Here is a 24,416-nt window from a genome sequence, read left to right as displayed (position 1 = left end):
ATGTTTAACACACATCCATCTTTCATATTCCTCCATAAAACATCAAAGAATAAACATGTCACACATGGGTCACTTTGCAAACATGAACCCTAACTCAAAATATGGGGAGAAATGGAGAGAGTAAGCTACCGGGATTTCAAAGAATAAAACATCATCTCGTGTGGCTTCAACTGCCGCGAAGCATAGGCTATCACCATGCTATCTTGCATAAGTACACGACCCAGTCCATTTAAAGATGCATCACTGTAGACCACAAACTCTTTTATCGGCTCAGGAAATACTCAAACTGGACCTTCCGTCATCAATGTATTCAATTTCTCGAAACTCTGCTGACAGTTTTCTGACCATTCGAACTTAACGTCTTTCTGTAGCAACCTCGTCATTGGAGTCGCTATCATGGAGAACCCTTTCACAAATCTTCAGTAGTAATTGGCTAAGCCTAAAAAGCTTCTAACCTCGGTTACATTTTTAGGCGGTTTCTATTTAACGATGGTAGAAATCTTACTTGGATCAACTGAATGCCATCACCCGAAACAATATGACCTAAAAACCCTACTTCATGGAGCCAAAATTCACTCTTGCTAAACTTAGCATACAATTGCTTTTCCCGTAAGGTCTGCAACACAGTCTTCAGATGCTTCGCATGCTCTATCTTATCTTTAAAATAAATCAAAATGTCGTCAATGAACACAACGATGAACTTGTCTAAGTATGGCCGAAATATCCTATTCATTAGGTCTATAAATACGACCGGTGCATTCGTTAACCCAAACGACATGACAAGAAATTCATAGTGGCCAAACCTCGTTCTGAAAGCTCTCTTAGGCATGTCCGACTCCTTAACTCGCAATTGATAGTAGCCGGATCTCTGGTCTATCTTAGAGAATACAGTGGCTCCCCTCAACTGGTCGAAAAAATCATCGATCCTTGGCAAAGGATACTTATTCTTAATAGTTACCTTATTCAGTTGCCGATAATCTATACATAGCCTCATCAAACCATCTTTCTTATTTACAAATAATATGGGAGCACCCCAAGGCGAAAAGCTTGGCCTTGCAAAACCTTTATCTGTCAGCTCTTGCAACTGAGCTTTTAACTCTTTCAGCTCGGTTGGTGCCATCCTATACGGAGCAATAGAAATAGGAGCTGTTTCTGGCACTAGTTCAATACCAAACGCTATCTCTCTATCAGGAGGTAGTCTGGTTAATTCTTCCAGGAGACGTCTGGATATTCACATACTATTGGTACGAACTCAATCTTCAACTCCGTTTCCTTAGTGTTCAATACAAAGCAAGGTAGGCTTCTTACCCCTTTCTCATATGTCTTTGAGCAGCTATTGATATAATTACAACCGTCAGAGTATCCAACTCTCTTGAATCAACCCGTAGAATCTCACCATCTGGGCACTTTGGTTCAATATACTTACTACCACAGTTTACAATTACATCATGCAGGGTTAACCAATCCATGCCAAGTATTACATCAAACTCATCAAATGGCAATAACATAAGGTTAGCCCAAAAACAATGACCCTGAATCGTCAAAGGACAATTCTTAAAGACTTTATCGACCAAGGCTAACTTGCCTAATGGGTTCGACACTCTGATTATAAATTCTGTAGGTTCAATGGATATATTCATACTAGACACCAATCTCATGCAAATGTATGAATGCAAAAGAGAAAAAGTACCCGTGATAACGTCAGGAGTAGAGGCTTCCTCTCGAGCGCGTATTGCATACATTCTGGTCAGGGCTCGAGCCTCTATTTTCGCAGTGTCTTTAACCGCAACCCAACTGCCACTAGCATTTCCAGGATATCTCGAAGGTCTACCTCATGAAATAGGAGCACTTGATTTCGGGGCTACTTCCACCTCTTTATCGGTTTGCTCTGGGTAGTCTCTGAGAAAGTGGTTAAGAGAACCATATCTATAGCACACACCACTCTTCATTTGGCACTCTCCGAAGTGAAATTTATTGCAGCTTTTACACTTTAGCTTTTGGTCATCTACACTCTCCACACTAGTCACCATCGGGGAGGAAGACTTCCGACGAAGTGGAGTGTTCATGTTGGCTCCTTGATTTCTTTGTGGGAAATGAGAGTGTCTTACCGCTGGATCTCTTGCTCACAACTTGGGCTTCTCTCTTAGCTTGCTTCTCGGCTTTCTTGGCCCGATCAGCTAATGCAGCGAACTCTCGTATCTCAAGAATCCCAATCAACAGATTGATTTCTTCATTTAGACCTTCCTCGAAGTGTTTACACATTTCTAACTCTATTTGAACCCATTCAGTCGCATATTGACTTAGCCTTACAAACTCCCTTTTATATTCCGTTACAGTCTTATTTCCTTGTTTGAGTTTTAAGAACTCCTTTCGCTTCGAGACTAGGAACCTTTGACTGATGTATTTCTTCCTAAACTCTGCTTGGAAAAATTCCCAAGTGATGTTTTCCTTTGGCACCACTGAAGATACAGTCTTCCACCAGTGGTATCCAGTATCCTTTAAAAGAGATACAGCACACTTTAAACACTCCCCAGGTGTACAACATAACTCGTCCAATACTCATGTAGTGTTCTCGAGCCAGAACTCGACTCATTTAGTATCATCATCAGTTTTAGCTCTAAATTCCTCAGCCACATACTTTTAAGCTTGTCCACCGGGGATTTACCAACTCTTACAAGTGCCATACCCTGTGGCACTTCCTCGTTGGGTCGATTAGGGGGCAGGGGAGGTCATGGTATATTGGGGCGATTTCTTAAATAATCCCCAAACCACTTATCCATCATGCCAAAGAAGGTGGCTCTGGCCTCTTCCCGGCTTTCAGACATAGGCCTTCTACTACTACTAGAAATAGCTCGTTGTACGGAAGCTGGAGCATGGCTCTCGGCTCCCTCAGACTCATCTTACGCTTGATTAGAAGACATTTACTATATTCAAAAATGATTAAACAGTTGGGAAATGTCACACTATCAACTTTCATATAATGGCATGTATAGCTAAACTTAATACACTCTACGGTAGTCCTAGAACCGATTAAACCGTAGCTTTGATACCATTAAATGTAACACCCCTTACCCGTACTCGAGACTAAGACCAAGTACGAGGCGTTACCAAACATGTATTCAAACTTTTTGAAAAATACAAGTTATAAAATTTCATTCCAAATTTAAAACCAATTAGAAAACATCTTAGTGTCCTTATTATGGGCCTACGAGACCCTAAACATACATTGAGAATGGTTCAGAATCATACCGAGAACTTGAGAAAGTTTTTGGAAAATTTTCTAGGTTAAGCCTCACACGCCCGTGTGGAAACAATGCACACGACCGTGTGCTTTGGGACACGCCCGTGTCCCTTAACCGTGTGGAATTTATTAAATTTATTTCTCATATTGAACCTACAGGGGTTTTCACACGGCCAAGCACAAGCCCGTGTCTCTGGCCTGTGTCCTTCACACGGCCTTGACACGCCCGTGTGGTCGTCCGTGTCCAAAAACTAAAGTATTCTATTTATGATGTCAGCATGAATTTAAGGGCACTCAGCCAAGACACACGCCCGTGTGCTAGGCCATGCCTCTACTCGTATGTTTAGTACTATGCATTCTGACTTAAAAATTTTAGGTGCAGGGGACACACGGACGAACTACACACCCATGGGGCTATCCGTGTGTCACACACGGCCTAGGCACACGCCCGTGTGTTTACTCGTATGGACCTTGTCGGGCTATTTTCCAGGCCTTTGGTCACCCTCTAATATTCATATCCACTTATAATTTTCAATAACACTTAACATGGCCTAATTATACTTTTAAATGACCTTAATATACCTCACTGCATGTTAACCTCATCTCAGCGGTTTTTATACATGCTAGGTTATCTCCTTTATATTAAGGATTTCCATGACTTATAACTCAATTAAGCTTGGCTCGTTATCTTAACTCATTGCCAAATTGTAGCCTAACCACCTCATGTGATTTGGTCATATTATATATGACTAATTATAACACACCATATTTAATCATTACATGAACATTGGAATGTGACATGCACAATTTGGTAGGTCATAACCTACACCAAAATAAGCCAATTCCCATGGCCATATACAAGTGAATATGTATACTTTTATAAGCCTTCATATTGGCTAAAAAAATGACACATATAACAAAATAACAAAAGCCCTATACATGCCATTGAACAAAATAAGAGTATCTATATACCAAAGCTTGACAAGATGATAGTGTGTTGATTCTCCAACCGTCTCCCAATCTTCGGGAGTCCACGAGCTCTATAAGACAAGGAAAAGAGAGGGGTAAGCATTTACATGCTTAGTAAGCCCAAATAACTGGAAAGTAAACTTATCGATTAGTTAGCATACATCCATATTAGGCAATGAAACAAACAAGCATGAATTAGTTTTCCCTATCACATGCACTCAATTAACAAGATAGTCTCATAACAATACACCATGTAAATTTGTCTTAGATGAGCTCATCATCCAACATTTTCATTTTTCTATCTCATGTTAATCCTGTGGAGTTTCTCAGAAATCTCGATGGATTATTCATTTACCGTCAAGTCATAATAGCGATCATTTCAAGTACGTGCTCCCGTGAACCTCACATCATACGGTGAGATTACCAGTCCAGGCTAAATCCCCCGTAATGTAAACTCATAGGGTGATGTCGGGATTGCTAGTCCAGGCTAAATACCTTATAGCAACAAACACCCTTAATGAGCTTGGATCTAATTTACCAGTCCAGGCTAAATTTAGACCCCAATCGGATTACTTGTCCAGGCTATATCCACAATGGACACATATTCTTTGGGAGGCTCGATCACTCAAGGAACACCCGTCTGAGCTAGATCCTTTCTATATTTGAGATCAATGGATTACACGTCTGGGCTAAATCCTTTTCTGTAACACATGCAGGATCTCAAGTCATGTAAGCTATGGTTTATCCATCGAATTTCCCTTTTTACTTCAGCCGGGACATTTATTATCATATCATTATTATTAACGCATTTCGTGGATTTTCATGCCATCATTATAACCAATTATCATACATTCATAAAACATGCAATTAGACATATTGATAGTTTACTTAAAGTTATTCAAACTTACCTGGTATTCGTGTCGGTTCCATGTTTCGATTATTCTGAAACCTTTCGTTTCTCTTGATCGACCTCTAAAATTTGTTCCTCAGGGTCTTTAACAATAAAAATGAATTATTAATACATCACATTATACTTTTCAAGTCTAAATTTCATCCCCAGATAAAATGACCGTTTTGCGCCTAACTTTTCACATTATTTACGTTTTAGTCCCTAGGCTCGTATGATGAAATGCATGAATTTTCTACATTACCCAAGCCTAGTCAAATTTTCTTTCCTCTTATGGAAGCCCACATTTTTCCATTATTTCACATTTCTACCACATATTTTACACCTTTTGCAAAAAGGTCCTTTTAGGGGTTTTCATGAAAATCACTAGAAAAAGATGTTTAACAAACATCCATCTTTCATACTCCTCTATAAAAAATCAAAGAATAAACATGTCACACATGGGTCACTTTGCAAACATGAACCCTAACTCAAAATATGGGTAGAAATGGAAAGAGTAAGCTACCGGGATTTAAAAAATACAAAGAACATTAAAAAGGGGATTGGGAGCACTTACTATTGAGCTTGAATATGTTGAAAACCCTAGCTATGGAGGGCTTGAGAATTTGGCTGGATGAGGGAGAAGAATGGTTGATTTTTTCCTTCATTTTCCCATTTTATTTCCTTAATTAGCCAAATGACCAAAATGCCGTTAAGCCCTTTCTTTAAAATTTTGTCCATACATGCCCATTTTTGTCCAAAAACTTATAAATTGGGAAAATTGCTCCTTAAGGACTTCTAATTAATAATCTAAAGGAATTTCATACAAATTGCTTCTAGAATCCAAGTTTTATAATTTATTCAATTTGGCCATTATTTTCTAATTGGAAACCTTACTCATAGAATTTCTTCATGAAACATTAGCACATGCATATTTTCATATTCCAGACCTCATAATAATTATAAAATAAATATTTCAAAGTCAAATTTGTGGTCCCAAAACAACTGTTCTGGCTAGGCCTTATTTTGGGATGTTACATGCTATATAATAGCTGAATATATTAAGAATTTGATATAACTTGATTTTTTATTAAGTTGGATAACTTGTGAAAGAGTGAAAAGGGAGGTAAGTTTGTATGTAAATAATATCGTTTTTACGTATGTTATATTTTGTTATTATATGAAAGGTGGTTGCATATTGAATGATCGCTTGATGTAAATTATGAATTGAAATTGATTATGGATGAATTGGTAAAATGTTGAAAAGTGAGGAATTTCATAGTTGGACCTTCGGAATAGAAAAGATACGAATGATCCATTGTGAGAACACATGTGTAGTACTATGTGCAGGCTACTATGTGTTTAAAATGGTTTTAGGTCACGTGGGTAGTACTAAGTGCAGGCTACTACGTCTACCAGATGGTTAGGTCGCATGTGTAGTGGTATGTGATATTCGCGCCATGTTTTAAAAATTTATAATTAATCGTTCTTGAAACTAACTATTATCACGATGAAGGCAAGTGTACCTATCGAACAGTAGTATAGCTTTAGCAAGACCGGATTGTCGAACCCAAAGGAACCAAGAGTACTAGTAATTACTTTCTTTTTATTATCTAGCCTAAAAATTAAGGGATTTGTTTATCTAAACTAATTAACTAAACTAAGGGTGCACAGAGAGAAAATTGGGGAATAGCTTTTGGGAGAACTCGATTGATTAAGACAATACCCAAGGAAAAATCCACCTAGACTTCACTTGTTATTTGACTCTGAATCAGACGATTTATTCATTTGACTTGATCCGTAGAAGTCCCTAAGTTATATTATTATCTCTCTCGAGACTAATAACATCTAACCCTAGGTTGATTAATTGAAATCTCTTTCCAATTAACACCCTAGTGTTGCATTAACTCGATCTATGGACTCCCTTATTAGGTTTCACCCTAATCTGGAAAAATCTTGTCACCCTAACTCTAGGCGTGCAATCAACTCCGCTTAATTACGAAAAATTTACTCTTAAACAGGGACATTTGCTCCTCTGAATAAGCACATTAACTTGAATCAATATCCTGGAATATTAAAACAAGAATTAAGAACACATAATTAAGAACAAGTCAAATATTTATCATACAATTAAGATAATAATAACAAGATCTGTCTTAGGTTTCATTCCCCTTAGGTATTTAGGGGGTTTAGTTCATAATTATAAAAGAAAACATCTTAAAAGGATAAATATAATAAAACATAAAGAAAACCCAAAACTCCTGAAGGAAATTAAAGGGAGATCTTCAGTCTTGACGATGAATCTAGCTTCTGAGATGGATCAATCGGCTTTCCTTGAGTGATTCCTTGCCTCCTCCCCTGTGTCTCTCTTCTAATTGCCTCATCAAGTGTTTAAATAGGATTTAGAATGCCTAAAATCCCTCAAAAGTATCCTTTTCCGAATAGGACTAAACTTGGGCTCGACAGGGACACGCCCGTGTGTGATTTCTTCAAGACCGTGCCCAAGGCTGTTGAATAGGCATGGGGGTGTGGTCTACCCATGTGAGGAGGTCCAAGCCGTGTTAGAGCCTGTTAAACCTAAACGGGCATGTGATCTACCAGTGTAAGGAACTTCAGGCCGTACTAATTTCCCACGTTTGCCCGTTTTCTCCATTTTTGCATCGTTTCTCTCTCTTTTTGCTCTCCTATGCTCACCTAAGTATAAAACATGAAATTAAAGAATTAGGAGCATCGAATTCACAAAATATAAGGAGAAATCATCCATAAATGCGCTAAGCATGGGATAAAAATATGTATACATTACGGTTTATCAAATACCCCCACATTTAAGCGTTTTCTTGTCCTCAACTCATAATCAAAACAAATTCTTTTCAATTTGTAGTCCCTATCAATAATATCTCAAAATAAACCATAAGTAATCATACATTGAGAATTCAACTAGAAGAACACCAAAGTTTCAAACATTCCAAGTTGAGCATTTTATCACGAAAACATAGGTGTCTCCCCTCATATAAGTGATTACCTTTGATTCAAAATATCACAAAGTTTAACATCCTCACTAAAGATTCACTCAAATCACTCGCGGTGTTTAAGGACAATAAATGAAGCACTCATTAGTCAATATGAAAAGTTATTACCATAGGCTTGCATGAAAATCAAATTTCCACCACTATATATTGAGATGATACATCAATCAAAAGGTCTTTAGAGGGTTGTAACGTGGCTTTTGTTAGGGGGTGTGGTCACAAACTGAAAGAAAAGGTTAGAATCGAGATTGAATTGAAAAATTGCCGACTAGAAAAATAGCTAATTATTAATTGAATACAAGTGAGCTTCTGCTCAGAATATGGAATTAACACTTAATCTTAAAAACGACGAATTACTACTAATATATGTATGTATTGTATATAATTTTTTTTAAGAACAAGTCAAATAACATAGGCTATCTATCAAAAATAAAACATAGCTAAGCAATTTATTCAAATCAAATCTCGACAAAAATAGGGATCAAATTAATTTAGAGGATTTCAACAATAATGGGTTATGGGTTAGTATTAAGGGTAAATCAATGAATGGGCTATTGGGCTCAAGAGGGTTCATTAAGGGTTAATTGTGAAGGTAGGCTTTTATGGAGTGAGTGGGTTAAACCTAAGCGCCTTTATCATCTTGTCATATCAAATCAAATGGTGTGGTCTTGACATGCATAATCAATCAATTTCTAGAATAACAAATCAAGATTGACGCACTCAAAGCAACAATAAAAGTGAGTATGAAAGAAATAATAGATGTTCTTAAAGGTTCAAGATCTCACAAAAATTATGGCTTTTTGATGTTAAACCTGTGAATTTCAACTCAAGATAATACCTGAACTTGGGGAAACAACCTAAAAATTTTTAAAACTCAAAAATTAACTTATCATGCTTGATTCTCTAATTCCTTAAAGTTTAAACAATTAATGCACGAATGCCTATGTTTTTAATTCAAGACATATCAATAAAAATCATAAACTAATCAAACTTCATTCTAATAATGATATGAAAAGATTATTTGAGAACAAGACAAAATTCAGGGATTTTTCTGATAATGAAATAAATAACCCCCCACACTTAAGATGTACATTGTCCTCAATGTACAAAGTTAGATATACTAAAATTATAGATATAAGATCAAAAGATAGGGAGAGAAGTGAAACTTCCTAAATGATGAATGGAGTCCTTGATTTGGAGTTATGGAGGATAATCGGCCAAGGCAATGATAAGATTGGAGGAGGATACTCCGATGGTGCTAGAGGTTAGGTTCCACAACCACAGTGTCCAGCGAAGAGGTCATCGTGGTGGTCAGGCAAGGCATGGCAGTCGTGGAGAACCTTTTCCAGTGGAGTTTCGAGTTCCGAAGTGATGATGAGCTTTGGAGCTCTTTATAACTGTGATAACATCAAGAACTATTTTGGAAATATAGAGAAGCATAATTACTCGTAATGAAATAGCCGAAACTATAAATTGTTCAATAAAAATTATAAAACCTAAAACTGAAATAGTATTAAATGAAAATAAAATAAAAAGTACTTAAAGAAGATAAATAAAGATAGAAGTGAAAATAAAAATAAAAAATAAAAAGTCATTAAACATCGTCATCGCCGGATGGTTCACGAGGTGGTGGCGGTGATGAGATGTGAAGGTGCTGAAAAATCTGATGTAGAGTAGCATCAACGTGATCAAAACACTAAAAACACTGCTGCTCAAATCGAGTAAGGCGCTCAGAGATGTTAGAGTATGAAGCCTTCGTATGAACTGGACGATGGATGGGTGGTGGCTGAGACTGTGGGTCCTCGTGCTGTGGAGGGACATCATCAGTAATATCCTCTGGGCCCTCCTCCTCGATAGACTGGACGAGGCGGTACTGAGGAGGGTAGGTTCCACGTCATTTCTCGATCATCCTCATATATAACATACTCGAGATACCTTGCAGAGACATCTGACCAATGAGAGTGAGAGAGGATGATTGTGCTACTATGTTGAGGAGCCCGAAGTACCGTGCCAGTCGAGTCACATAGGGGCCAATGGAGATGACTCCTCTCCTATGCCGTTCCATTTGATGTCGAATGGCGAGGGCAATGAAATAGGCAAGGTCGAAGACGTGCCCTTTCGCAATACTCCATAAAAAGTAGGCGTCGTGAGTGTTGACGACGTCAGTGCTCTCTCACTATCTTGTCAATGTGTTGGCTAAGATGGCGTGTAAGTACCTCAGGGATGGGGCGAGGGCCGATGCCTTGGAGCTATTAGGGTCATAGGTGGTCGAAGCAGGAATGAGGGCCCTCTAGAATTTGGAGGGAGAGAAGTGGATGTGGCGATGAAGGGTGTCAAAATCATCATCGTCCATGAACTCTTCCGTATAGAGCCCCAAAGCGACGCCAAACACAGGTACGCTCAACTGGCGGACTAAACCGCCGAGACGGAAGTAGACCAATACGGGATCATCGAACTCTATCATAACTACTTTGAGGTGGAAGGTCGAACAGAGTTTGAGTGTCAGCTTGAGGTACGTTGGCTCGATGATTTCAAGGAATAGCCCCCATGGGTCAGTCTTCTGGAGGGCTCGGACCGCATCAGCCAGTTGGATTTGTTCAAGTACGGCCCAGTCAATGCAGCGGCTCGCACCTAGGGGTCAGGCTCATAGTATTTGAAAAAGTTCCTCCTGTGGTCTCGGTGGGAATTAGAGGAATGGGTGCCTGATTTAAACGATAGGACTCGAGGATGACGTTTCTCCTTTCCTCTTCTTCGAGGCGAGTACAGCAGTTTTCTTACCACGTGGATTTGACATAGTATCTGCAATGAAAACATGAAGTTATAGGAATAATCCGCGTGATGGAAAAACATGCAATTGTGTTAAACTAAATACCAATATTTCGTGGGAGTTTTCTGAGTAAAGGGAAAATCTATTGAAAAACAAACAGGTCCTAATAGATATATCAAATCATTGTTATGAATATAAATATGAGAATGATGCTAAAGGAAATAACTAGTGGATGCATGCACATGAGAATGATAATGAATGAAGGTTTCAAAAAAAATGGCAAAGAACTATCATTAGAACTATGAAGATAACTTAAAATAGTTAAATAAAACAAGAATAGATCATAAATTTTGAAAAAGGAATGAAGATAATAAAGAGAAAAGAGTGAACAAACGCAATAGGTTAGTGGAGGGAGGAGTTAGTCGTCTGAAGAGAGTTGTCGGCCGACCACGGGCATGGGATTAAGGACGTGTGAAGAGGTTGCAACGGCTAGGGTAGGGGTTTTTGAGGTAAGGGATGATGAATAGTGAGGGTTTTATATAGATTTGGGTGCACACGGCCGTGGGACACACCCGTGTGCCCTTATTTTAGCCCTTGTGTTTCGTAATTTTCAAATTTGGGTGCGTCTGAAATTCGTCCCACGCTTATGTCCTTTGGGCGTGTTGGTGCACACTTCCGTGTTGCACGGCCGTGTCCTACTTCATTCGCTTCTCCCACGCTCGTGTGTTTAGACGCACGCCAGTGTTGTTTTATCAGTCTTGAGCACGGGCGGTAGGCACGGGCATGTCGCACGCCCGTGTTAAATTCTCAGTTTCAACCACGGTTTCTAGACACGGGCGTGTCGCACTCCCGTGTTGTTTTGGCAGACTCGCCCAAGGCCATGTCACACGGCTGTGGCACCTTATCGCATCTCGTGTTGGGGAAAAATTTTGCCCTGTTTTCACACGGCCGTATTGCATTGCCATGTCTCCACCCATGCTGTGAGCACGGCCTGAGGCACGCCCGTGTGCCTGGCCGTGTGGATTAGAAAACCTATGTTTCAAGGACTAGTTAGTGATTAGATGTTAAAAACTAAAATTTAAATAAATTAATACTGTTAATGCTCGGGTTACCTCCTGAGAAGCGCTTATTTAGAGTCTAACTCGACTTACCTCCCTTTTGCATAGTCATGGTGGTGCGAGGAGTTTACACTCTTTGTTCCTGCTATCACTTTCATCAAAATAAGGTTTTAGATGGGTACTATTTACCTTAAAAGTGCCAAATTTGGGATGCATTACCTTGACTGTACCGTATAAAAAAATGTTGAGTACTGCGAGAGGGATTGCTCCGTTAGGTTCAGAAGTGGCAATACGAGGGTCTGTTGCATCTAGTAGTACTTTGTCTCCAACCTTCAGTTGATTTGGTGAAACATTGAGCTCGTCATGGCGTGGTTTTGGTTTATCGTGTGTCCTTGGTTTATGTGTTTGTCATTCATCTAGTTCCTCGATTTGTAACATTCATTCTTCATAGATGGGTTTTTTGTTCTTATTTAAATAAGGCTCATATATGCTCTTCGAACGTGTTTCTTGTAAAGAAGGTTGCACCACATGGTCAGTATTAATAAGATTACAAGCTTGAAGAGTAACTGAGTCATCACCTACACAAAGTGTGAGTTCACCTGTACCAACATCAATAACGATTCTAGCAGTTGCTAAAAAGGGCCTTCCTAAAATTAGAGGTGCGTCACTACCCTCTTCTATGTCTAGAACAACAAAATCGATTGGGAAAACAAATTCATCAATTTTTACAAGTACATCTTCAACAATACCTCTAGGAAATTTGATAGCTTTATCGGTTAGCTGAATACTCATCCTAGTTTGTTTGGGTTTCCCAAGACCTAGTTGTTTAAACATTTTGAAGGGAATGACATCAATACTAGCCCCTAAATCATCCAAAGCATTTTTAACATTTAAGCTACCAATTAAATAAGGAATCGTAAAACTCCCTGGATCTTTCAATTTGTTAGCTAGCTTGTTCTGTAGAATGGTTGAGCAAACTGCATTTAACTCCACATACGATGCTTCATCCAACTTTTGTTTATTTGCTAAAAGCATCTTTAAGAATTTGACTACGTTTGGAATCTGCAAAAGAGCTTCAATGAACGGTAAGTTAATGTGTAATTTCTTTAATAGTTTAAGGAATTTACCAAATTGTTCATCTGTGCGGTCTTTCCTTGTCGTATTGGGGTATGGCACTCATGGTTTGTACTCTTTACTTACCAGTTTGTCGTCACTGTGGTCTACCTCACCTTTACCTTTACCTACCACAATTCCTTGTCTCGGTTCTGGTTCAGGTTCAACTAACCCTTCCTTGTCTTGGATGGTAATTTCGTTGAGTTGTTCCCTTGGGTTAGATTCAGTGTTACTTGGTAGGCTACCTTGTGGTCGTTCAGAAATCATTTTGGCGAGTTGGCCTATCAGAGTTTCGAGCCTTTAGATCGACACCTGTTGATTCTTAAGTGCTATTTCGGTATTTTGAAAGTGAGTTTCCAACACTGAGATAAACTTTGTTAGCATCTCTTCAAAGTTCGGATTCTTTTCCTATTGGTAAGGTGGTTGTTGGAAGCCTGGAGGTGGTGGTGGTCGCTGATTCCCTTGGCCTTTGAATGAGAAATTTGGGTAGTTCCTCCATCCTGCATTGTAAGTGTTATTATAAGGATTATTTTGAGGTCGAGGATTATTACCCATATAGTTTAACTGCTCGTTTTCCATGATGTGGCCATAAGGTAGGTATTCTGAATCGCTCGTCCCTTCTCCACTTGCATTGCATTGCATTACTGGGTGAAACTGTGAAGAACCAAGAATACTGTCAATTTTTTTATTCAAAAGTTCTACCTGATTAGAGAGCATGGTGAATAAATCGATGTTAAAAACGTCGGCTGCTTTCGTTAGCTTTGTCCTCATGACTTGCCACTGATAATTATTCAGTGACATCTCTTTTATAAACTCATAAGCATCCAAAGGTGTCTTATTATTGATAGTCCCACCAACGGCTGCGTCAATAATTTGTCTAGTTGAAGGATTCATGCCATTGTGAAAACTTTGAATCTGTAGCCAGAGTGGTAGCCCATGGTGAGGGCACCTTCTCAACAGATCCTTATATCTCTCCCATGCATCGTAGAGTGTTTCTAGATCCATCTGTACAAAAGAGTTCGGTCATTTGTTCCCAAGTAGTGATTGACCCTCGTGGTAACGAGTTCAACGACTGTTTTGCTTTGTTCCTCAACGAAAAGGGAAACAACCAAAGGCGTATGGCATCGTCAGAAATGCCATTGATTTTAAATGTGTCGCAAAACTCCAGAAAATTCGCCAAGTGATTGTTTGGATCCTCATCTTACAAACCATCAAACTGAACAAATTGCTGTATTATTTGAATCGTGTTAGGTTCCAGTTCAAAATTATTTGCAGCAATAGCAGGCCTAACTATACTTGATTCAGTTCCTGTTAAATTAGGTTTAGCATAATCATACATAGTGTGCAGAGCAGGATTCTGATTTACTGGATCAGCAACAATCGCAGGAGGCAGCGAATTTTCTTGATTTTCAGCCATCTCCTCGGTTGTGGTGTGAATGTCATTCTCTTGCTCTTCCTCTGTGTATCTTAGGCTTTGCCTTATTTCTCTTTTGTTTCTACAAGCTGTGAGATCGATCTCACTATCAAAAAGTAATGGTCCCGACGGGTTTCTTCTATTCATGCACTATAAATATCCTGCCAGAAGCAAATAAGAGAAAAAATTAGAAAAGAAAATAAAAATTTAAATTGCAAATGAAGTAAAATGGCTAAAGCAATAAAAATCGAGTGTTCCTAATATCTTAGTTCCTCGGCAACGGAGCTAAAAACTTGGTACGTGATATTCGCGACAGGTTTTAAAAATTTATAATTAATTGTTCTTGAAACTAACTATTATCACGATGAAGGCAAGTGTATCTATCGAACAGTAGTATAGCTTTGGAAGACCGGATTGTCGAACCCAACGAACCAAGAGTACTAGTAATTACTTTCTTTTTATTATCTAGCCTAAAAATTAAGGGATTTTTTTTATCTAAACTAATTAACTAAACTAAGGGTGCCCAGAGAGAAAATTGGGGAAAAGCTTTTAGGAGAACTCGATTGATTAAGACAATACCCAAGGAAAAATCCATCTAAACTTCACTTGTTATTTGACTCTGAATCAGACAATTTATTCATTTGACTTGATCTGTAGAAATATCTAAGTTATATTTTTATCTCTCTCGAGACTAATAATGTCTAACCCTAGGTTGATTAATTGAAATTTCTTTCTAATTAACACCCTAGTGTTGCATTAACTCGATATATGGACTCCCTTATTAGGTTGCACCCTAATCTGGTAAAATCTTGTCACCCTATCTCTAGGCGTGCAACCAACTCCGCTTAATTACGACAAATTTTATCATACAATTAAGAATTAAGAACACATAATTAAGAACAAGTCAAATATTTATCATACAATTAAGATAATAATAACAAGATCCATCTTAGGTTTCGTTCCCCTTCGGTATTTAGGGGGTTTAGTTCATAACTATGAAAGAAAAGATCTCAAAAGAATAAAGATAACAAAACAAAAAGAAAACCCAAAACTCCTGAAGGAAATTGAAGGGAGATCTTCAGTCTCGACAATGAATCTGGCTTTTGAGATGGATCAATCGGCTTTCCTTGAGTGATTCCTTGCCTCCTCCCCTGTGTGTCTCTTCTAATTGCCTCTTCAGGTGTTTAAATAGGCTTTAGAATGCCTAAAAGCCATCAAAAGTAGCCTTTTCCGAATAGGACTAAACTTGGGCTCGACAGGGACATGCCCCTATGCGATTTCTTCAAGACCGTGCTCAAGGCTGTTAAATAGGAACGGGGGTGTGGTCTACCCGTGTGAGGAGGTCCAAGCCGTGTTAGAGTCTGCTAAACCTACACAGGCGTGTGATCTACCCGTGTAAGGAAATCTAGGTTGTGCTGATTTCCCACGTTGGCCCGTTTTCTCTGTTTTTGGCTCGTTTCTCGCTCTTTTTGCCCTCCTATGCTCACCTAAGTATAAAACATGAAATTAAAGAATTAGGAGCATCAAATTCACCAAATCTAAGGAGAAATCATCTATAAATGTACTAAGCATGGGATAAAAATATGTATAAATTACGGTTTATCACGTAGTACTAAGTGCATGCTACTATGCGTACCCGATAGCTTTGATCACATGTGTGGTACTAAGTGCAGGCCACGCTGTGTAAAAGATAGTTTTTGTCACAAGTGTGGTACTATGTGAAGGCCACTTTGTGAAGAAGGTCGCTTTGACTACAAGGGTGGTACTATGTGCAGGCCACCGGGCATCTGTTATTATTCCGATGTGTTCAACGGGAAATGACTAGGTGTAATTGAATATGAATATATGATGAATAAGTGAAGGTTCGTGTGTATAAACTTATGAGAAATGTGCTCGATATGTGATCAAACTTTAGTAAGATAGATATAGAGTAAGTGTTACAATGAAAGTTACTACAAAGAAAACATGAAAGAGTGAAATTTAGTAATAAAAAAGTTTTGGACAGCAGCAGTTGTGTGACTTTGAAAAATCACCAAAAATGGTGAAAATCGAATTAAAAGCTGAATAAGATAAGAAATAAAAGCTTATTGAGTCTATTTTCATATAAAGAAACAGTGTAAGAGACAGAGTCAGAATGATTTGAGAATCCCCTGTTCTGATTTGGGAAAATAATTAAAAATTGTACAAAAATTGTACAAAAATGAGTCTATTTTTGAAAGAAACAAACGGGAACATTATCCAAATCTGTTACGAAGATATAATTAATTTTTAGTACAGAGGGATCAGAACTGTTGGACAGCGAAACAGGGGTGAATTTAAAAATAATATGTACTTATTGGCTAGACCAAAAATTCTAAACATTTAATGGTAAGAAGATATGTGAGTCTAGTCTCTGAGAACATTAGTGGTTCTCAATTTGGAGTCCCGTAGCTCCAGATATAAATAATTTACTGACCATGACTCAAGAAAATAGCTTAACTAGACTTTGAATAAATAGAGAGGAATTGAAAAATAGCATGTTAATACATTCCTTATTATTTTTCATGCGAGATTACTAAGCATAAAGCTTACTCCCTCCTTTCCATTTCTGTTAGTGTTGTCAGGTCATCTCAAGGTTGGATATCGTCGGAGGCAACATCACACTATCAAGCCAATACCTTTGGGTATTGATACATATGTTAGAAATATCAAGTGAGTGGCATGTATAGGGACCTAGTTCTATGACATGTGTTATTATGATTTGACTAAATGTATTGGCTTATATCGAGCTATTGTATATTGCCATGAGGGGTGGCTCATATTGATTATGGTTTGTAAGTTTAGCTAATCATGTTACGTTTTAATGCATATGACGTGATGATATGAATATGTTTGTTTGCCATGCACGGTTGGTAATATGTCATGTGTGTTGAATGTATGTTTTATGACCAATCGAGGTGGTCATGACCATGAATTAAACGTGTAATATGGTAATAAGATGATAGTGCCTTGAACATGGATGTTTGATGTATAAGTTAGTAACCATAGTTTAATGGTATAAGTGATTAATGAGATGACAAGGTCAAATGAATGTGTAATAATGTGGCTAGACTAGTTTGTCATGAATAGGTGGAACATATGTATAATGACGAGCTAATGTTGAATGTGTCTTAATAAAGGGTGTTTAATCACTAAAATGATGCCATGAGTTGTGAGTTTGATGTGTATAAGGTTGTAAGGGTTTATGGAAAACATGAAGGCTTGGAAAATAGCCTAAGTGTTAGCCACACGGGCAGAGACTCAGTCATGTGTCTCAGCCGTGTGGAGGAAACGGCCTAGCACACAGGAGTGTGGCCTGGTCGTGTTGTTCAAATTGTTTTGCTGATGTCACAAATAGAGAGTTACACAGGTTGAGAACACGGGCGTGTCCCAAGCCACACAGGCGTGTGTGACCACACGATTCAACACACACGGGCGTGTGGCTCTCCAAAGCAAGAAATTTGCTAAGTTGTCCAAAGTTTATCGAAAGTTCTCGGTTTAGTCCTGAACCACCCCGATGTATGTTTTAGGCCTCGAAGGCCCATATAAGGGACGATATACATGTGTTTGAAAAGTTTTAATTTGGACGAAAATTTTATGGCCCAATTTTTGCATGAATGAGTGTGTATGTGTCCGGTAATGCCTCGTATCCTATCCCGGTCTTGGGTACGGGTAAGGGGTGTTACATTGTATTTGATAGTAATGGTTTAATTTGGTTGACGAGTGTATTCGGCTAAATGCTGAATTTAGATAATGGATATATTTGATTGATGATTCGGCCATGCTATGTACAAATATGTGAAACATGTTTTATTTAGTTTTGCTATGTATTTTGCTAACAAGGTAATTCGATTATGGCATGTGATAAAGGTGAGTTCAATATGCTTGTGTTAAGTGAAAAAAATAATAAAATAATGGAAGGTTTGGTTGTGGTTTGGCTCACTAATAAGTATGAGAAAATATGTATTTAGCTATGTATTTGGTTATGTGGTGTACGAATAGGACATAGATATAAATGACTTAGTAATTCGACAATAGATTAATTAAGAAATTAATGTTCATTCATAAATGGCTATGATTAATATTGAATTTTATGCATTTCGACCATGTTTATAGTTATATGTCTTATTGATATGTTTGTTTTTGATTTGAGAGTTCGGTTAAATTATGTATATATATATAAACTTGTGAAGTGCTTGACATGTAATGTAAATTATGGTTGATGTATGGAATTTATTCTATGCAATGTTACATGCATGTTGGTTGAGTAAAATGAAAGTGGACATTGAATAAGCATATGTATTTAGCAAGTTTATATTCAACTAAGGCATTGGAAAATGACCAAATGAATAGTAATTCAAGTTATAAGGAATCATGATTGTTTTTATGCAAATTAGGTAAGCTGATTTTTGAGTTTAAGTTATTAATCAAATGGTTCCTACTAATATGTACCATGTGCATAATGTTATAAATTTTGAAATTATGCTTGAGATATTTGTGAGATTTATTAATGTAGTATTTGTTGTATGTTTAATAGTTATGAATTAACAATTGTTACTATATGTTTCAAAGCATGGTTACACATTATAATCGTATGATTGTTTTTGAAATGACAGGGTTCGAGTATGAAAAGAGATGTTTGTTTAATGTTAATGTTTCGTAACATTTTACTATGTGTTTTATAAATTATTATGCATGCATTTGTAATAACCTAAGAGTTTATGTAATCGTTCGGAAGTTGTGTCTGGTCTAGCAATGCCTCATATCCCCATTCCGGCGACGGATACGGGTCAGGCGTGTCACATTATCGCACTTGTACCTCGAGTTTGAATGCAAATTCGACCAAAGAGCGTTTCAAATTATTTATTTCGAAAAGCGCAAATAACTAATTAGCTAAACAATATTTAAAAAAAATTATATGAAATAAAATGGGAGGGGTGCAACACGATGACTTCCTAGGAGGACACCCATCCTAGTACTACTCTCACCCAAGCACGCTTCACTGCGGAGTTCTGATGGGATCCCACGCATTAGTGCTAGTATAATTGCACTCATCAACTCTTGCGCAATTTATTTATATAAAGGCTACCCCTTATTGCACTTTTTCCTTGAATTTGAATGCAAATTCAACAAAATAATGTTTCAAATAATTTATTTCGCAAAACAAAAATAACTAATTAGTTAAACGATGTTTAAAAATGATTATATGAAATAAAATGGGAGGGGTACAACACGAGGACTTCCTAAAAGGTCACCCATCCTAGTACAACTCTCTCCCAAGCACGCTTAGTTGCGGAGTTCTGATGGGATCCAGTACATTAGTGTTGGTACGATCGCACCCGTCAACTCTTGCACAATCTATTTATATAAAGGCTACCCCTTATTGCACTTGCGCCTTGAATTTGAATGCAAATTGGACTAAATAACGTTTTAAATGATTTATTTCGCAAAACAAAAATAACTAATTATTGAAACAGTGTTTAAAAAAATTGTATGAAATAAAATGGGAGGGGTTCAACACGAGAACTTCCCACAAGGTCACCCATCCTAGTACTGCTCTCGCCCAAGCACACTTAACTGTGGAGTTCTGATGGGATCTAATGCATTAGTGATGGAATGATCGCACCCGGCAACTCCTGCGCAAGCTATTTATATAAAGGCTACCCATTATCGCACTTGCGCCTCATATTTGAATGCAAATTTGACCAAATAACATTTCAAATGATTTATTTTGCAAAATGCAAATAACAAATTAGTTAAACGATGTTTTAAAAAAATTATATCAAATGAAATGGGAGGGGTGCAACATGAGAACTTCCCAAGAGGTCACCTATCTTAGTACTACTCCTAGCCGAGCATGCTTAGCTGCGGAGTTCTAATTGGATCCGGTGTATTAGTGTTGGTATGATCGCACCCATCAACTCTTGCGTATTCTATTTATATAAAGGCTACCCCTTATCGCACGTGCGCTTTGAATTTGAATGCAAATTTGACCAAATAATGTTTCAAATGATTTATTTAACAAAATGTAAATAATTAATTAGTTAAATGATGTTTAAAAAACTTATATGAAATAAAAGGGGGGTGCAACACGAGGACTTCCTAGGAGGTCACCCATTCTAGTACTACTCTCGCCCAAGCACGCTTCACTGCAGTGTTCTGATGGGATCCAGCACATTTCTGTCGGTATGATCGCAGCCGTCAACTCTTGCACAATTTATTTATATAAAGGCTACCCCTTATTGCACTTGCACCTCGAATCTGAATGTAAATTCGACTAAATAACGTTTCAAATGATTTATTTTGCAAAATGTAAATAATTAATTAGTTAAACTATAAAAAATAGAACGTCGGTAATGACAATATATTGCAAAGAAAAGAGAAATAAAAATAAAGAACACACAAATTTTACATGGAAACCCTTTCGGGAAAAAACCATGGGCAGAGGAGAAGAAAGTTCACTATATCGAATTCGAATAATTACAATACGAGTAGACTATGTCTGTTTATAGCCTTGTAAAACCATAATCTAATAAAATTGTAGTAAGATTGAAACACCTTATTCTAATCAATATTAAATAGATAGAGTTTATTAAGGTTTAAAAAACCTTATTCTAAAATAAAATAAAAGAAGTGTAGTTCTAAATGGATTTTATTTTTATTTTATTTTACCATTGTATCTTATTTAAATAAGGATTCGGGTCACTTAATTCTAACAATATCCACCTTGACACGAATTCTCAATGAACAAGTTCTTCATCACGAACTCTCAACGAACAAGTTCTCCACCTCTTCCATAAAACCCCTTAAGTGTAACAACCCATTTTTTAGTGAAATCGGAACAGTGGTTTCGGGACCACGAAGCCGACCCAAAAATAAAATTTATTTTTATTTTATTATATGGTCCGTATTATGGTAGACATGTCGAGTGAAAATTTTGATACAAAAATTTTATCGATTAAGTGTTTAATTATGAGAAGGACTAAATCGCATAAAATGCGAAAGTTAAATTTTAGCAACTATAAGGATTAATAGCTATGGAATTCAAAACTAGAGGTACTTATATGGTAATTAGGCTATTAAAGAAAAGAATGTAGATTTTTGGTGATTCATACATGGAAAAATTAGAAAAGAGTAGGGACTAAATTGAAAATTAAAATAATTAATTAATTAAAAGATGATAAAAAGAAATATCATCTTTTTTTGCCATCTTCAACCCCAAAATTATATGGAAACTCTAGGAGAGATAGAAGAAACTTTTAAGGCTTAATTGGATCCAAACAACACAAATTCAATGTTAGATAGAGGAAAAGAAAAGGTTTTGGATTAGTAGATTTTATATGCGAACAAGTGTCGAGGTAAGTTCATGTAACTTAATCGAGCATGTAATTATGTTAATTGAATGTTTTGTTTGTATGTAATGTGACTTATATTGAAATGCATTACTTGAATGCTATAATGGAAAATTTAATACATGCTTGAAATGATGAAAAATGGGTTAAGTCCAAATTGAATATTGAATTCTGATGAATATATGTGTTTTCTTGAAATGGATAAGGTCCTGCATTTGTTGCTGACGGATTTAGCTCGGACGAGTAATCCTATTGACCTCATTATAGAAAGGATTTAGCTTGAACAAGTAATCCTAATATAATACCTCTCGAACACACTTATGATTAGGATTTAACCTGGACTGATAATCCTAATTGAGCTCTATTGAGCATACATTATATAAAGGATTTAGCCTAGACTGGTAATCCTGTTATACGATATGTGACTCTAGAGTGTGTTCCTTGATTAGGTGCCCTAATGGGTATCGTTGAATAAGAAATTGATGGATTATTGAACCGTACACCTAGAGTGTACTACTTGAACATCCATTGGAATTTCAATGATTCAATAGACATAAGACTCTTGACGTGGCATGAGAATTATGAGGTGAAATGATAATGAGTTGGAAAAATATTTCACGATGAGCTCATCTATCTTTACTTGATTGATATGAAGATTTTTGTGACTAACATGTTTAATTGAATGCATGTGTTTAGGCAATTTTGCTAATGGATGGAAAACATGATATTGTATGCTTAGATTTAATAAACGGGATTGGTAAGTTTAGTTTTCGTTATAAGAACTTACTAAGCATGTAATGCTTACTCCATTTTATTTTCCCTTGTTTTATAGTGCTTGGAAAATCTTTAAAGTTGGAGATCATTGGAGCATCGTCACACTATCATATAGCTTATTTTGGGTATACTTAGTAAAATCATTTTGGTATAATGGCATGTATAGGACAACTTGACCATTAGTGGCTTGATAATGATGCTTGTAATCTAGCCATTAGAATGACTAGTAATGGTTTTTTTTATATACTTGTAATGTCATGTTATGGTAGCTAAATATATGTTAAGTAGTCGATCAAATTATGTCTAATATATGGATTGAACCAGGGTAAGATTGTAAGCATATATGCATATAATGGTATGCCATGATGAATGATGGAATTTATTTAATTTGAAAGCTTGAATTGGTTGGAACGTGTTTGGTATTTTTTCGTGTAGGGAAATGGTAAATTTGGGTGACAAATGAGGCTAGGAAATGACTTTGTTTTGTCCAGACGGGCAGACACACAGGCGTATGTCTAGACCGTGTGTGACACACGGGCGTGTGGTTAGGCCGTGTGTCCTCTGCACCTTAATTTTGAGAAACAGAATGCTCAGAATTAAGCACACGGGCAAAGACACGGTTGTATGTCTCAGCCATATGTGCTACATGGCCTAGAACACGGGCGTCTATCTTGGCCGTGTGAAACCTGCACCTAATTTTGAATAGAATTAATTAACCACAAGGCCTAACACACGGGTGTGTGGCATAGCCATGTGCACAAGTCAGAGAGTTAAACGAGGTTGAACACGGCCTGTAGCACGGGGGTGTCCCAGGGTCACACGGGCATGTCCCTTAGACCATAAGGGCATGTGAGCCCTACACCATTGGAGAATTTTTGAAATTTCACGAAAAATTCCTAGAGCTGCCGATTAAGTCCTGACTCGATTCTAATGCTTGTATTGGGCATCAAGGGTCTAATCAAGGGATGTTTTGAATGATCTCGGTTAAAGAATAGTAATTTACATAAATTATTTGAAAATTATTATGAAAGTTCTGGTAATGCTCTGAAACCATGTTCTAACGAAAGATACAGGTTAGTGGTGTTACATTTAGTGGTATCAGAGCTACAGTTTAGTCAATTCTCAGATTTGATGTAGCAAACACGAGTTTAGCTATACATGTCGTTATATAATTTGTGATTGTGTGATGACTCCTGATCATTTTAAATGTGTTTTTCATACAGTAATGTTATCCAACCGAGCTAGAGCTAAATTCAAGGAAGTGAGAGCAATGCTTCAGCTTCAGTTCAAAGAGTTGCATCAGCGTCTGGTAGTGAGAGGCCCGTGTCTGAGGGCTAAGGTGAGGAGGCAAGATAGGCCTTCTTTGAATTGATGAATAAATAGTTTACCGAGTACTTAAGAACAAACCCCGCTGTACAATGATCTCCCCCACCTGCTCCTCAACAGGTTCTTGAGGTACCACAGGGTGTTGAACCTATTAGAATTGGAAAGCCTTTGGTAGATAAAATTTGCAAGCATGGGGTGAAAGAATTTAGAGCTACCATAGATGATGATCCAAAAAGGGTTGAGTTTTGGCTAGAAAATACTATCCGGGTTTTTTATGAATTATCCTGTACACCTGCCAAATGTCTGAAATGTGCAGTATCCCTACTGAAGGATACAACTTATCATTGGTGGAATACCATAACTTCAGTTTTACCGAGAGAGAACGTTACATGGGAATTCTTCAAGGCTTAATTCAGAAAGAAATATGTTAGTTAGTGATTTATGGATCAGAGAAAGAAAGAATTTTTAAAAC

General features: G+C 37.4%; 1 non-coding gene and 4 pseudogenes across 1 annotated transcript; all 5 read right to left on the bottom strand.

Annotated features, from left to right (window-relative positions):
* Nucleotides 1-19,426: 19,426 nt before the first annotated feature.
* LOC121207138 (uncharacterized) lies at nt 19,427-19,545 on the bottom strand (annotated as a pseudogene).
* Nucleotides 19,546-19,714: 169 nt separating this feature from the next.
* On the bottom strand, nt 19,715-19,833 carry LOC121207117 (uncharacterized; annotated as a pseudogene).
* Nucleotides 19,834-20,001: 168 nt separating this feature from the next.
* LOC121207112 (5S ribosomal RNA) lies at nt 20,002-20,120 on the bottom strand. The gene has a single exon (XR_005902267.1). It is a non-coding gene; the product is annotated as a 5S ribosomal RNA (ribosomal RNA).
* A 169-nt stretch (nt 20,121-20,289) lies between these two features.
* Nucleotides 20,290-20,408, bottom strand: LOC121207141 (uncharacterized; annotated as a pseudogene).
* A 165-nt stretch (nt 20,409-20,573) lies between these two features.
* On the bottom strand, nt 20,574-20,692 carry LOC121207150 (uncharacterized; annotated as a pseudogene).
* Between the last annotated feature and the right edge of the window lie 3,724 nt (nt 20,693-24,416).

The sequence above is a fragment of the Gossypium hirsutum genome, chromosome A09 (genome assembly GCF_007990345.1).
Source record: "Gossypium hirsutum isolate 1008001.06 chromosome A09, Gossypium_hirsutum_v2.1, whole genome shotgun sequence".
Classification (NCBI taxonomy): domain Eukaryota; kingdom Viridiplantae; phylum Streptophyta; class Magnoliopsida; order Malvales; family Malvaceae; genus Gossypium; species Gossypium hirsutum.
The sequence above is the reverse complement of the archived record's forward strand: the minus strand, read 5'-3'. Positions and strand labels throughout refer to the sequence as shown.